This window comes from Xyrauchen texanus, chromosome 8, assembly GCF_025860055.1.
Source record: "Xyrauchen texanus isolate HMW12.3.18 chromosome 8, RBS_HiC_50CHRs, whole genome shotgun sequence".
NCBI lineage: Eukaryota > Metazoa > Chordata > Actinopteri > Cypriniformes > Catostomidae > Xyrauchen > Xyrauchen texanus.
In genome coordinates, this window is record NC_068283.1 from 46782183 (window position 1) to 46798647 (window position 16465).

The 16465-nt window shown below is 42.0% G+C and overlaps 1 pseudogene; it reads left to right on the forward strand.

Moving 5' to 3' along the window:
* The first annotated feature begins 3616 nt into the window (after positions 1 to 3616).
* LOC127648361 (tripartite motif-containing protein 16-like) lies at positions 3617 to 9567 on the forward strand (annotated as a pseudogene).
* The last annotated feature ends 6898 nt before the right edge of the window (positions 9568 to 16465 follow it).

Sequence of the window (16465 nt, forward strand, 5' to 3'; positions counted from 1 at the left end):
TCTCTGTCATTGGTCATGAAGAGCTAACAAAACGTATCGAAACATCAAAAACCACAACATGGATGTTAGATCCAATACCAACCAAACTCTTAAAAGAGGTATCTTCGAACCTCTTCTTAATATCATTAACTCCTCGTTATGCTTAGGACATGTCCCAAGAAACGTTAAAATGGCAGTTATCAAACCGCTTATTAAGAAGTCACAACTTTATCCTGGAGAACTTGCTAATTATAGACTGATTTCAAATCTCACTTTTATGTTGAAAATATTAGACAATGTAGTATACTCCCAAATATGTTCATTTCTACAGTATATAGGAACAATTTCAGTCAGGATTTAGGCCTCATCACAGTACAGAGACTGCACTTATCACAGTTACAAATGACTCTTATCATCTGATCGCGGCTCCATTTCTCTTCTAGTGCTTTTAGATCTTAGTGCTGCATTCGACACGATAGATCACGACATTCCCTTTGCATAGGCTCTGCTTTTCTCCATGTATATGCTTCCCCTGGGAGATATTATCAGGAATCATGGAATAAGTTTCCACTGTTATGCCGACGATACACAACTTTATATTTCTTCAAAACCTGATGAGATTTCACAATTCTCAAAATTAGTAGTGTATCAATGAAATAAAAGATTGGATGGCCAGAAATTTCCTTCTACTCAATTCCGACAAAACAGAGGTTCTAATTATTGGACCAAAAAACTCTAAAAACAAGCCGCTAAAATATAATTTGACTCTAGATGGATGTACTGTTACATCATCTTCAACAGCGAAGAACTTAGGTGTTATATTTGATACCAATCTGTCCTTTGAAAATCTAATTTCCAATGTTTGTAGAACAGCATTCTTCCACCTGCAAATATTGCTAAATTACGACACATGCTCTCTGTTGCTAATGTCAAAAAACAAATTAATGCATTCATGACTCCTTGTGACCACCAAAAAGAAAATCTGTCCCTCCACATTGAGTAGAGCAATACTCCTAAAATGACTAATGTTGGTGGACTCCTGTTCTTTGGGTATAAAGCTGACCACTGCCCTTTGCCATTCCAAGGGTATGCACTGCTTCTTCCAGACAACTCTCAGTAGCAGTTTAAGAACTGACTTGTGTGGAGCTACAAAAAATCCTACTCATGGCTCCGCTGACCATGGAACATATTTGGAGGAGCCGAGTGAGTTGTTTCTGGGGATCACCAAGTTGATGCTTCATACTTTTTTAGTTCTTGCTTCACCATCACCAACTTTCCAGTCATCTTCCAAAAGCTTTCTTGGAAACTTTAAAATATCCTTGATGTACTTCACCATCTCATGCTCCTTACTTAACTCAAATTCTCTCTGCCCTCCTCAAACCACTAACCTAGCCCTTATGCCACCCCATGATTCCCTCAAGTACTCCTTCTCATGCTGCTCTGCTCTCCTCCATGCCTTGTGGAGCAATTCACCAGCTAAAATATTTCACCTATGCATTCTTCATAAACAATGTCACAAAACACGTTAAGCTTGGCCTCCGCTATTCCGCTGAGTGCATTCTCCAGGGTGGAGGGCAGGTCCTGATCTAGTTTGGTCTTGTCTGTGGGTTGTTGGCTGTATCATCCTGCGGCTCACCTCATGGGCTTAACTTGTCCTGCTTGCGGTACTTATATTAATTAATTTAATTAAAAGTTCCTATATAGTCCTTGTGTCAAGTACTATAACAATAAAAACAGCAACAGCAACTAAATGTTCATATAATTTGGAATTATATAGGTCAAGTCAAGTCATTTTTATTTGCATTTGTATAGCACTATTCACAACACACATAATTTCAAAGAAGCTTTACAGAAAATCATGCTTTAACAGAAAATGAATCTGTTATATCTATAAAGTCTTAGAGTCGTCACTGTGTAGTTTGATTAATTACGTATGAATGTAATTTGTAAATAAAAATAAATAATTAAATAATAATTGTATTTAGAAACCCAGTGAGCAAGCTGAAGGCAACTGAGGTAAGGAACACTAAACTTCATAAGATTTTGAATAATGGAGAAAAATAACCTTGGGAGAAACCAGACTCTCTGTGGGGGTCAGTTCCCCTCTGGCAAACACCACCCTAACCCTAAACCAGACTCACTGTGGGGGCCAGTTCCCCTCTGACTAACCCCACCCTAACCCTAAACCAGACTCACTGTGGGGGCCAGTTCCCCTCTGACTAACCCCACCCTAACCCTAAACCAGACTCACTGTGGGGGCCAGTTCCCCTCTGACTAACCCCACCCTAACCCTAAACCAGACTCACTGTGGGGGCCAGTTCCCTCTGACTAACCCCACCCTAACCCTAAACCGGACTCACTGTGGGGGCCAGTTCCCTCTGACTAACCCCACCCTAACCCTAAACCGGACTCACTGTGGGGGCCAGTTCCCTCTGACTAACCCCACCCTAACCCTAAACCGGACTCACTGTGGGGGCCAGTTCCCTCTGACTAACCCCACCCTAACCCTAAACCAGACTCACTGTGGGGGCCAGTTCCCTCTGACTAACCCCACCCTAACCCTAAACCAGACTCACTGTGAGGGCCAGTTCCCTCTGACTAACCCCACCCTAACCCTAAACCAGACTCACTGTGGGGGCCAGTTCCCTCTGACTAACCCCACCCTAACCCTAAACCAGACTCACTGTGGGGGCCAGTTCCCTCTGACTAACCCCACCCTAACCCTAAACCAGACTCACTGTGAGGGCCAGTTCCCTCTGACTAACCCCACCCTAACCCTAAACCAGACTCACTGTGGGGGCCAGTTCCCCTCTGACTAACCCCACCCTAACCCTAAACCAGACTCACTGTGGGGGCCAGTTCCCTCTGACCAACCCCACCCTAACCCTAAACCAGACTCACTGTGAGGGCCAGTTCCCCTCTGACCAACTCCACCCTAACCCTAAACCAGACTCACTGTGGGGGCCAGTTCCCCTCTGACTAACCCCACCCTAACCCTAAACCAGACTCACTGTGGGGGCCAGTTCCCTCTGACCAACCCCACCCTAACCCTAAACCAGACTCACTGTGGGGGCCAGTTCCCTCTGACCAACCCCACCCTAACCCTAAACCAGACTCACTGTGGGGGCCAGTTCCCTCTGACTAACCCCACCCTAACCCTAAACCAGACTCACTGTGGGGGCCAGTTCCCCTCTGACTAACCCCACCCTAACCCTAAACCAGACACACTGTGGGGGCCAGTTCCCCTCTGACCAACCCCACCCTAACCCTAAACCAGACTCACTGTGGGGGCCAGTTCCCCTCTGACTAACCCCACCCTAACCCTAAACCAGACTCACTGTGGGGGCCAGTTCCCCTCTGACTAACCCCACCCTAACCCTAAACCAGACACACTGTGGGGGCCAGTTCCCCTCTGGCATTAGATGGCTGCATACTTTTTAAAAAAGAGTATAAAGTGCAAATTCATGGATGGTAAGAAATATAAATATTTATATTTGTAAGTTTCTGCAGAGAGAAGGACCACAGTTCTAAGACTTTAAAAACTCCTGTTTTTCCAGTAAGTCACTGGATAAACCTGTTTCACAAACACGTAAACAGGAAGATGAATAAAACCCTCTAGTACTGAGAAAAACAAATTGTTGTCAAGCTGCAGTGTGTGTCGTCTCTTATTCTGTTCGTATACACATTGAAATGGCAGGAGCCAGTATTTCAGTGGCTCAGGATCAGTTCTGTTGTCCGGTGTGTTTGGATCTCCTGAAGGATCCAGTGACCATTCCCTGTGGACACAGTTACTGTATGAGCTGTATTACAGACTACTGGAATCAGGATGATCTGAGGGGAGTCTACAGATGTCCTCAATGCAGAAAAGACTTCACTCCAAGACCTGTTTTAGGGAAGAATGTGATGATTGCTGAAATGGTGGAAAAAGTGAAGAACATGGAAATCCAAGCTCCTCGCCCTGCTCCCCGTCAACCCAGATCCAGAGATGTGGAGTGTGATGTCTGTACTGGAAGAAAACAGAAAGCCGTCAAGTCCTGTCTGGTGTGTCAAAACTCTTACTGTCAGAATCATCTAGAACAACATGAACATTTCTTCAAGAGTAAGAGACACAGCTTGATTGATGCCACTGGACGACTCCAGGAGATGATCTGCCCTCTACATGATAAAATGCTGGAAATGTACTGTCAAACTGATCAGAAATGTATCTGTGTGCTGTGTATGGTGGATGAACACAAGAACCACAACACTATATCAGCTGCAGCAGCGAGGACTGAGAAACAGGTATGGACAGAATGACTTGTGTGCTAATGCTTGAAGCAATAGTTCACCCAAAAATGTACAAATTCTCTCATCATTTACTCTTAGACCACAAACTAAAGTTTTAGAAGAGTGTCTAAGCTATATATATCCAAACAATGCAAGTAAATAGTGATCAAATCTTTGAAGTGGGAAACCGGCCCACTTCGAGCACTGGATGAGGTATGAGTCATGTTGTACAAGAGCAACAAACAGCTTATTCCTTATTTTTCTTCCTTTAATTAGACAATAGTGCTAAGAGACCCCAAATTTGATGGTCCCAAATCGAACGCAAGCAATCAATCATTCTGTCGGAAAGCCGATTAATCCATGTTTTTTCTTCTTTTCCTCAGTTTACTAACAAAATCCTAGGAAAGCTATCAGATTTACAGTTTTCAAAATAACCATGTGAAATATTGTAGTGCTTCACTGGGTCGACAGGAATTTATATTTATCAAAACAGTAAAAAATTATTTGAAATGATGTGTAATATTAATTCCTGACAACCAGGGCTGGACTGGGAAGAGAAATCGGCCTGGGATTTTACTTGGCATCTGGCCCAAAACTTGTTGAGCAGTCCTTTTCTGCATACGCAGTCACCGGTTTGTGGTCCGTTCTGCATAACGCTACGGCTCATTTTAGCTTATCGCAGCCCATTCGGCACGTTTTGCGGCCGACCCACCGGCTCTCCCGATGGCCATTCCGCCCCTGATTGGCCCCAAAGTGCATCAGCCCATCAGGAAAATTCCTGATATGCCAGATAATCAGTCCAGCCCTGCTGACAACCCATTGAAGCACTACAATATTTCACATGGTTATTTTTATAACTTTATAACTGTTAGCTTTCCTGGGATTTTGTTAGTCAATTGAAAAAAATTTGTCAAATTTCCAATAGAATGACTGATTGGTCTCGTGAGATTTGGGACCATCCTATCAAGTTTGGGGTCTCTTAGCTCTATTGTCTTTGAAGCTCAAACAAAAGGAAGAAAAATAAGGAGTAAGATGCTTGTTGTTATTGTACAACATATATCACACCTCATCCAGTGCTTGAAGTGGGCCAGTTTCCCACTTTGTGCACTAACTTCATAAATAGGTCAAATGCTCTAGACTAAATACTGCACAAAATTGCAGCCACACGAAACTTTTTTATGTGTAAAATTTAGCTATGTTGAGTGGGAATTCTTACCAATGAGATCTCACTTAGAAACTAAGAAACTACTGTCTCAACATTTCTCAGGTTTATCAGTATTTGTGTTTCATATAGAGATATTTGGGGGAAACACAGAGTAAACTCCAGCAGAGAATCCAGAAGAAAGAGAAATATGTTCAGAAGCTCAGAGATGGTGTGGAGAAACAGAAGGTGAGTTTTGTGAAGAGGAGTTGCATGGACTTGTTTTATGATAATTTCAGGATAACTTTATGGAGGTCAACACATTCATTGTATAGAAAAATTAAATATCTTGGACAGTGAATGGACTGATTGTGATGGATGTGTGTTTCACCAGCGCTCTGCACAGTCAGCAGTGGAGGACTGTGAGCTGATCTTCACTGAGTTGATCTCATCCATTGAGAGAAGGCGCTCTGAGGTGACACAGCTGATAAGAGATCAGGAAAATGCTGCAGTGAGTCGAGCTGAAGAACTCTTGGAGCGTCTGGAGCAGGAGATCGATGATCTGAGGAGGAGAGATGCTGGACTAATGCAGCTTTCAGACAGCGATGATCACATTCAATTCCTGCAGGTTTCAAGTGATCTGAGAAACAAGACAGTCTTGAGTGGGGTCTTGTAATACTACTTTAGCTCTTTAATCTGTTGTTTGTCTTTGTGTCTGTAGAGTTTCCAGTTTCTCACTGTCCCTCCTGGATCTACAGACAACATCAATGTCACTTCTCATCTCACTTTTGATGCTGTAGTGAAATCTGTCGCTCAACTCAGAGATCAAACTGCAGCAATTCTTCAGAGAGGAGACTGAGAAGATATCACCTAGAGGTACATTTCCCAACATTCATGTGTTCTTAGCATCATTCATTTAATATAAAAACTGGAATAGATGGCTTATTTCCCTCTTTTTGTAAAAAATAAATTGCAGACGTGTTTTGGTTTTAATAGTGTAATACTCGTGTTTGTAGGTCTGGATGAATCCGTGCTTACCGAGTATTATGCGTGTGTTCTTGGCTATTTTCCTTAGTTGTTATGGCCACTGAATAGAGGAGTCAGACCAAGATTTCTGTGCTCAAAACTCATTTATTTTTTATTTCAGCATTTCGGCAAACTTCACTCCACCTCGTTCCACCCAATGACCTCGTGCCTTCTCACCTCTTCCTCCCACTCTCTTCCTCTTCCCCTTCTCCGTTTCCCTACGCTCGCGATATCTCGCGTACAATCTAACTTTATTTAAACCTTTTAATTTCAGTTCTTACAACAGCGAGACCCACTTTTCAGATCGTTTCCTCTCCTGAATTCAACACAAGGCAGGAGTTCCTTCAATGTAAGTTGAAAAAAACTCACACAAACACTTACACTCCACTCTGATGAGAGAGGAACACTGTTATATACTAGTAGGCTGTGTACAAAAAGTACACCTTCTTTCAAAACTTCCACCTCACTGCAAATAGTGCTATTGTTGACACCAAGCAGCCAAAATGACTCGTTCTCTACTTCCTCCACATTGTGATGTCATACTGTGGTAGATATATGCATCTGACTTCCTCCACAACAACACATCAATGCCTACTTTACCTTCTCACTAAGCAGTGAGCAGTGATATGGTCATACATGAGCAGAGAGCCAATCAGAACAATGGGCGTTTACAGTCAGCTCTTAAAGGAGAAGCAGCACCAAAACCAAAGAGTGTTTCTGACAGATGGTCAGATTGAGGGTGAAAAATTATCATGTTTTATGAATGTATTTTTGTGCAAAAAACATGACTAATATTATAAGTGAGTCTCAAGGAACAAATTAAAATGTCATGACCCCATGAGCTGCACTACAGAACTCTCTAGCAAAAGCTGGGGTTGAAGTCTAGAATTGCAAGTAACTGCCGGAGGAACACTTAAGTGAGTTGTGTTTTGGGATTGATCTTATGCGTGAAGAATTCGGGTTGAAGAATTAGTATGACTTCATTTTGTATGAAAAAGTACAACTTGTACAGTACACCAACCAATCATATGTGCTCCACGACCACTTGTTCTGAACCTGGAAGTCTTGCTTTCTTGCATCTTACACATCAGGGCTTTTACAATACTGTCATGTGTTTGTTACGTAAGGGTAAGGTGTTACAGCTTATGGTTATGTTTAGGAATGGGGTTTGCATTAGGGGGCAGCTGTGGCTCAGGTGGTAGAGTGGGTTGTCCACTAATCACAGGGTTAGTGGTTCGATTCCTGGCCCACATGCCGAAGTGTCCTTGGGCAAGACACTGAACCCCAAGTTGCTCCCAATGTCAGGCTAGCACCTTGCATGCAGCTCTGCCGCCATTGGTGTGTGAATGTGTGAATGGGTTAATGAGTCACAATGTAAAGCGCTTTGAATACCGCCAAGGTTAAAAAAGGCGCTATTTAAGTGGAGACCATTTACCATTTTACCATTTAGTTGAAAACACAATTTTTGACTAACAAGGAACAATCGAAACATCGGGAACTACAAGAACGCATACATCAGTGGTTGGTGTATAAGTCATACGTTTATTGTTCAGCACTTTGTTATATGGTCCAGAAAAACCACATTCCACTGGACCCCCACCAATGAAATAGTCCTTCACCTTATATGGGGGTGACATACATGTTTGAGCTTTGTGTGAAACGTGAGAGTAGAGACAAGAAACACATTCCTATAGAAACATCCTATTCTTGCAAGGGGCAGCTTTGCTTTGTGATGACACAGCAAGCTACATCACCCAGCGAAGCTGTTGAGAAGCATTAATTCATTCACAAATATACTGTATTGTGCACTGCATTACTTCAAAAACAATTACAGTACATTATCAGTCACAAGTCAAGCATGCCCTGCCAACATCATACATTACATATAGTTTAAAACAAATAAAACAAATAGCATGCTAATGTGTGCGGTTGCTAGCAGGAAGTTAACTGAAAGAAATGTTTGAAGTCCTTCAAAACATATTTTTTTATTGTGGTTTATTTAATTTAGTAGTGTTATAATTGAGTTAAAGTTTTTTGAATGTTTGTTTATTTTCTTTAGATTTCCGTCAGTTCACTCTGGATCCAAACACAATGAATTATTTCCTCCATCTGTCTGAGGACAACAAAAGGGTTACTGCCTCTGACACACCCCAGCACTATCCTGATCATCCGGAAAGATTTAATGTGTGGTTTGAGGTGTTGTGTAAAGAGAGTGTGGATGGACGCTGTTACTGGGAGGTGGACTGGATTGGAAAAGAGGGTTTAGGAGTGGATATAGCAGTGGCATATAAGAGCATCCGGAGGAAGGGAGATGGTCCTGAGAGTGCAGCTGGACGCAATGGTCAATCCTGGAGTTTGTTTTGCTCTGCTTCCAGTTACTCATACTGGCACAATAACATTGAGACAAAACTGCCAGTTTTACACAGCTCCAGTAGAATAGGAGTGTATGTGGATCACAGAGCAGGAATTCTGTCCTTCTACAGCGTCTCTGACACAATGAACCTCATCCACAGAGTCCAGACCACATTCACTCAACCTCTGATGCCTGTGTTTGGACTGAGCAAATACTCAACAGTTAAAGTGTTTTAGTGTGTGTGTGTGTGTGTGTGTGTGTGTGTGTGTGTGTGTGTGTGTGAATGATACAGACATTCTACATATAACTGTCATGTCACACTATGATAAATCACTAGCAGTGAGGGTCTTACTTTTCTAACCTGTAAATCTTAAACTTTTAATAATCTCAAATAGGAGTTTTTGTTATCAGATTCGTCTAATAATGGTTGTAGTGTTAGTGTGGGAGCTGATTATCATCGATGTTGAAAAATGTGATTTATAAATCAAATGATTTTTAAAATGTCATTCAACTTTTCTTTACTTTTTCCATGGCCGTTACACATATCTTATAAATGTCCTCATGTAGGGTTAATGAACACAGTTTTTATATGTAAACGTAGTGTTGATTGATTGTACTATATCGTTTCACACAACAGTAAGGAGCTTAAAACAATTTATTGGTAGATGTGCTTTGGGTTTAATGCATGTCTGAAAATGCTACAGTATATTCAATTGAAATAATTATTGTATGAATAAATCACAGTTTTATTAGATATACATTTCTGATTTCCTTCATGTCACAAAAACAGAAGAATAAAATGTTGAACTGTAGCAGACTGTCATCTGACTTGTCATTTGAAAGAGTTTCTGTAAAGCACGTCTGTCTAGAGATTCACAGAAATGAACGCATTCCTAATATTTAAAGACTTGAACAGAAATCATTCATTTCCAATGAATTCTCTTTTCATAATTAGTTATGTGAAGTGATACAGGTCTAATAGGATGTAATGTAAATGCTTGCTCATGATGGATGGATTATATATTAGATTGGATGGATTGAAGCTCACGTTTACTGTGGAAGACTGAAAGCATACTGCACATTTAGTTTGCATTGTCATTCCCAGAAGCCCGTTTGGTAATTGGAGAATTTGCAAAGAATGTTTTCCTGTTCTTGCATGCTTAGATATGTAGATATATATTTTCCCACAGCTTTGAATTTCTATATCACTACATGCTGTGCTATATTCTGAACACAGTCATGGCTGAATGATGTTGGCACGATACAAAGCAGATGTCAGCCTATGCTGTTAAATAGTTTTATTGATAGTCAACTTTATGGAGATTAGTGTTCTTCAAACTTTGTTCTCAACATGTGTTCGATATAGAAGAGCCATGACATATCAGGAGTATCAGGAGGAAGGGAGATGCTGTATTGATTTGCTGCTAAGTGAGAAGAAAATGTTAAGTACCTTTGAAATGATCCTGCAATCATATTGGAAACTGAACTTCTGAATTTACCTAATAATAAAGTTGGTGCCACGTGTGTATTTCAATAAAGTAATATGAACATGAGTAGATCTGGTTGGATGTAAATGGCACTTATATAGCGCCTTTTAAACATAGCGGTATTCAAAGCGCTTTACACTGTGTCTCATTCACACAGAGATGGCAGAGCTTCCATGTAAGGTGCTAGCCTACAATTGGGAGCAACTTGGGGATTCAAACCATCAACCCTGCAATTAGCAGCCGAGCTGCACGACCAACTGAGCCACAGCCGCCCCATGTACTCAAACTCTTTATAACTATAACTCTTTCATTTGTTCAAAGTTGTTGCTGGAGAGTCCTCTAACCTGTTGTTCCCGTAACAATAAAGGTAGCTCAAAGCTTTTGTTCTTCAAGGTAATAAGTATGAACATATTTCAGATGCCAAGAAGGTTTTTCGCAATACTAACAGTAATGTTTCTTGTACACACTACACCAGCATACATTCCTCTCACAAATAGATTTACACCTTCATCTACTTCCCTCAACAACAGTCAGTTTGTTTTTGTTGAGCTGTTGTTGTTGTTTCTTGTTATTTCTAGACAGTGTTAGTCATGTAGATGTTTAGTGACATTGTGGTCCCAGACAGATACTCCAGCTGATGAAGAGTGTAGACAGCTTCACAGGGCATGGAGGAGGACAGAGGAGCATGATGAGGAGGGCTTGAAGGTGTTTTGGGGGCCAAATGCAGACAAAAATAAGGTGCTGTGGGCTGCATCGCTGTAATCATTAAAAAATGTACACGTAAATAAAGGATTGGGTGTTTCACTCACACTCATATATTCACATTTTTATCTTTCTGACATCCATTCAGTGGCACTGCAAAGAACATATGGGTGTGACCATCACAATAATCAGAATCAGATTACATTTTCCCATTATGAAGTGATGCAACAAATGTCTCTTTATTTACAAGGAATTACTTTTTATAGCTATATAATTATAACGTTTGTTCTGTTGTTACTTGCATGACAAATACTATTTTAATTTGATCAAAATGAATTTTACAGACGCTCATGTGCAGGCTGAGCGCACGCATCAGGCACAGATGTGCAAGTGTTTTATGCGCTCTGTTCACTCAAATGAGGACACACTGCAGATGAGAGTGCTTTTGAAACCTGAACTTCTTGACACAGTGTCTAAAAATGTGCCGGTCGTCTGTGAGACACTGAAGAAACAGAACACAGAACAATATGTACACAGAACAATATGTCACCCCCTCAGGCTTTTAGCGGAGCTTTCCACCAAATGGTCCAAAAATGGTCTTCGTAGGAGGCTGAGGTAGCCTACACTGTCACCCACAAGCTCAGAATTGGGTTGTTACATAATTAAAATAATTACTGACTAATTAATTAATTACTTAATAGCGTTTCATGTTTACATTGGATGAATGGAACCTTTTGAATGAGATTTTTTATTTTATTTCGTAATGCTCTGGGAAATCAAACAAAACAAACGTATTTTCAGTAACACTCAGGGGCAGACTGGCCATAGTGAGAATAGGGACTTTTCCCGGTGCACTAGCCACGAAACGGGCCGTGATATGCCGAAGAAGGATGCGATATACAGAAGTGGACAAGGAAATCCTAATCAACCCATGCCCAGCAACTTTGGGCAACTACCCAGTCATAAATACAAGTCATTATAAATAATAATAATAATAATAATAATAATAATAGTTTAAAAGAAATCTCATAAATATTTGTTTCATAAAGAGGCTATACAACAGCGATCCCACTGTATTTTCAGAGTTTAAATACATATGAATGTATTTTCATTAACTTTATTACCACCTGCTGGTGAAATCTCTGAACTGCAAATGTAGGAACTGAATTTAGACGTTGAGCTGAGATAAGACGTGGTTTTGAAACGTCTCAACGCAATGACCTATTCCTCAGGAAAATAGCAATTTCGCTAAGCGGCGCTAATTCTCCCACCCACGGCCACTTGCGCTTTGCACTGGCACGAAAATTGCACTTAGAATTAGCGCTCTCGTGGGAAAAATAAATAAACAGTCTGCTTTGCAAAGTAAATCTGGACTCTCAAAACAATAAAAAGTGATTTGCAAATACAAAGGGCCATTTGAGAGAAAATGAAGGGAAGTTGTTGTGTACCTCATGCTTAATTATGTCGTTATTATAGATATTGTGTTGGGGAAAAAATGACTTAATTTATGGTTAAAAACAATATCCTCGAGAACTAGAAATAAGGGGATATTTCATAAATAATGTCATTTACTAGTAAAAAAACACATCTGATCTGGTTTTTCCAGTAGCCTAAAAATGAGATAAAACAAGGAAAAATCGTCGAGGTCCAAACACATATGGACAGATCATGACCAAAAAACTGGACAGAATGGATCCTGTGGGTGCTGGGGACACAGCTGCTTTGTGGAAAACTTCTCATTAAACAGCAATGTCATCATCAAAGATTTGCTAGTTTAAGCTTTACATAAATAAAAAAACTCACCAGAGGTGTCTTTAAATCATGAACATCAACTGGATCTTTTTCTATAAAGAAATGGATGATCCACTCAAACCTGTGTACCCATGGGCACCCTCCAGGGGATGAATGTTTTACTACAAGAAAACTTAACTCAAGGGGGTAAAAGGATTTTTTTTTTTAATCTTGGCACTCCATCTAGTGGTAAAACGGGTAGTGTATCCTTCATCTGTAATTCATAAATAAAGAATTTTAATATTTGTGTTGCATAAACCCAAAAATAATTAAGTTAATCTCACTTAAATTAAATCTGTCCAAAGTACACCACAATTAAACAGCTTGCTAGCCAGAAACAATTATCATTAGCATATTATAGATATTTTTTGTTCAGTATAGCAAGGATGGTGTTGTTCACGGCCTGCTGATCCTCAATCAGACTGTATGCTGATGATCTTTCAATCTTTGTCTCATGACCTAAGCACTATATACATATTATTCAGCAAAGAACAATATTGTAAATCACCCATCCTCGACCATTAGCTTCACTCTTCTCCACAATGGTAACCTCCGAAAAACATCCACCATGACAGAAACTTCTCTAAATCCCAACATAACTGAGCATTAAACACTAACAAGTCTCCTACTTCTTTCATTTGTGTAGAAATACATTAAAATAACATGTACTCTCCTAATCCAATCTCATGCAAAGCATGCTGGGAAATGTAAATCCCCAACACATCTTTTTCACATAGTCCCAACACAATTGGATTAAGTAAACATGGTTGGATTGCACACAAGAAAATTAAGTTGAGACCAAGTACTAATGTATTGTGTTGGATTAACTCAATTTAATTAAGTAAATTGAGAAAGTGGTACAAATCATGTAGAGTGAACACAGTCCATTAGATGTCTGAGTCAGTTTGATCATTTCATATCAATGTAATCATATCATTTTTATGACTTAACACAATATAAGCATGTTCTCATCTCAAACATAAATGTATTAGGTTGATTTTAGTGTACTGGTTATATTCAACAGAGCTGCTTTCCATATTTTACAGTGTATGATGTATACAGCATTTTGTACAAATTAGGAGAGCAGCCTTGGATACCTCACCTCTCCAGGCTACCTTGAAGGACCTATCTGAGAGACAGGAGGTCAACCAGTCAAGCACAGTTCCTGTGATGCCCAGAGTAGAGAGGGTGGAGAGCAGAATCTGATGGTTGACTGTGTCAAAGGCTGCAGGAAGGTCCAGCAGAATCAGGACGGATGATCTGGATTCAGCTTTCGCCTGTCTCAGCGACTCAGTGACAGACTGCAGGGCAGTCTCAGTGGAGTGTCCACTTTTGAAGTCTGACTGATTGTCAACCAGCAGCTTGTTCTGTGAGAGATAGGCAGAGATTTGAATGAAAAATGCCCTTTCAAGTGCTTTTGCCATGAATGGGATAAGAGAGACTGGTCTGTAGTGTTCTATTTGTGCGGGGTCATGTGCTATTAAAAAGCAATTAAAATTTTAACCCAGACAATTTTAGAGTGAACAATGTTATACAGTATAAGATTACAGGCTTGTTAATGTCATCAGTTCTGTTATACACAGGGGTGGAAAGAGTAAAGAAAAATCATACTCATGTAGAAGTACTGTTACTTCCCAAGAAATGTAGTGTGAGTAGAATAAAAGTAGCTGTCCTAAAAACTGCTCATTGCATACTGAGTTGCAAGACCTATGCCCCATTATAATGAACACTGTATGCCAACTTTTAAAATGCATCACTTATCTATGATAAACACTACTTGAATCTGATTCCAAAAATAAAAGGGAGACATGATAACAGAAATGAAAAGTTTAAAACAGAAAATCCCTTTCAGGTGCTGCTGTGATGTTCAGCTGTAAACTATGCTTGAGCTATCCCGGTTCCTTTCTTCCCGGAAGTGCATGACGAGCTGACGTGGTCATGGAGGGCACCTTTCACTGCCTGGAACTGATCCCTCCGCTTGTCCGCTCTCACTACCCTGGATTGCGGGGCAGTCTACGGTACACAGAGGTCCCCCAGGTGGACAGAGCGGTTGCGATCCACTTGTGTCCCGAGAAACCCCACCACCTGGCGGGATTGTCCGGTACTCACCTCCAAGGCCTATATGATGAAGTCATCACTCACTGCGAAAGCCTACAGCGCCACTGGACAGTCCGCCTCCGCCCTGCACGCCATGGCTCTCCTGCAAGTCCACCAAGCCAAGGCACATAAAGATCTGCACCTGGGTAGTCCCGACCCCGACGTGCTGCAGGAACTGCACTCTGCCACTGACCTCACTCTCAGAGCCACGAAGGTCACAGCGATGGCCACCCTCCTGGTCCAGGAGCATCACCCCTGGCTGAGCATGGTCGCGATGCACGACATTGACAAGGCACGATTTCTCAACGTCCCCGTCTCCCAGCTTGGCCTCTTAGGCAACACATTCGACGACTCCGCCCAGCAGCCAAACCAGCACGCCCCATGCCCCGCCTGCTCGCCAAGGGCATCCCCCTGCGGCTTAACAACAGGTAGCTCAGCCTCAACCCGGGCCTAGCTCTCAGCCCCAGCGTCGAGCACCTCGCAGGCGGCGTACGCCCCCATCTCTAGGACACCTTCCAGACCAGGAAAGCTCCAAAGCGCTCCTGAGACGGGCAACCCAGGGAGTCAGATACTATGCGCTCACACGGACCAGGTGCTAAGGCACCTCAGCAACTTAGGGCTTCAGGTCAACTGGGAAAAGAGCAAGCTCACCCCGGTTCAGAGCATCTCTTTTCTCGGCATGGAGTTAGACTCTGGTCCCTTAGTAAGCACGACTTGATCATTGGGTTCCTTAAAGGTGCCCGGAGGTTGAACCATCCCCGGCCAAGCCTGTTCCCCTCCGGGGATCTCTCAGTGGTCCTCATGGGCCTTCAGAGCCACTTGACTCAGTTGAGCTTAAGGCCCTCTCCCTGAAGATTGCCCTCCAGATAGAGCTTGCTTCTATCAAGAGGGTTGGGGACCTGCAAGCGTTCTCTGTCAGCGACACCTGTCTGGAGTTCAGTCCGGCACACACTCACGTTATCCTGCGACCGCGACAGGGCTACGTGCCCAAGGTTCCTACGACCCCTTTCAGGGACCAGGTCTTGAACCTGCAAGCGCTGCCCCAGGAGGAGGCAGACCCAGCCCTTTCGTTGCTGTGTCCGGTACGTGCTTTGCATATCTACTTGGACCGCACGCAGAGCTTTAGATGTTCTGAGCAGCTCTTTGTCTGCTTTGGCGGATGGGGGAAAGGGAACACCGTCTCAAAACAGAGGTTAGCTCACAGGGTTGTTGACACTATTTCCCTAGCCTATCATACTAAGGCCATGCCCGCCCCTTGTGGGTTCGAGCACACTGGACAAGAAGAGTGGCATCCTCATGGGCACTGGCCCATGGCACCTCCCTAGCATACATCTGCCGAGTAGTGGGCTGGGCAAGACACAACACTATTTCACCTTTTCAACACCTTTCTGTCTCGTCCTGTGGTTAAAAAGGTGCTATATAAGTGCAGACCATTTACCTCCACCTAAGGATGCGAACGTTTTCTGAAGTGAACGTTCACTCCGAAAAGTTTTTTGTGTCCGTACTTTTCATATAAGCATGCTCTAGACTGTCCCTTTGACGTCTCAGTTTTTTCAGTGTCTTGTGCAGAATTGCTGAGTTTTGTTTTTTGGGATACAATGCCAATTAAAGTGGTAATTCAAT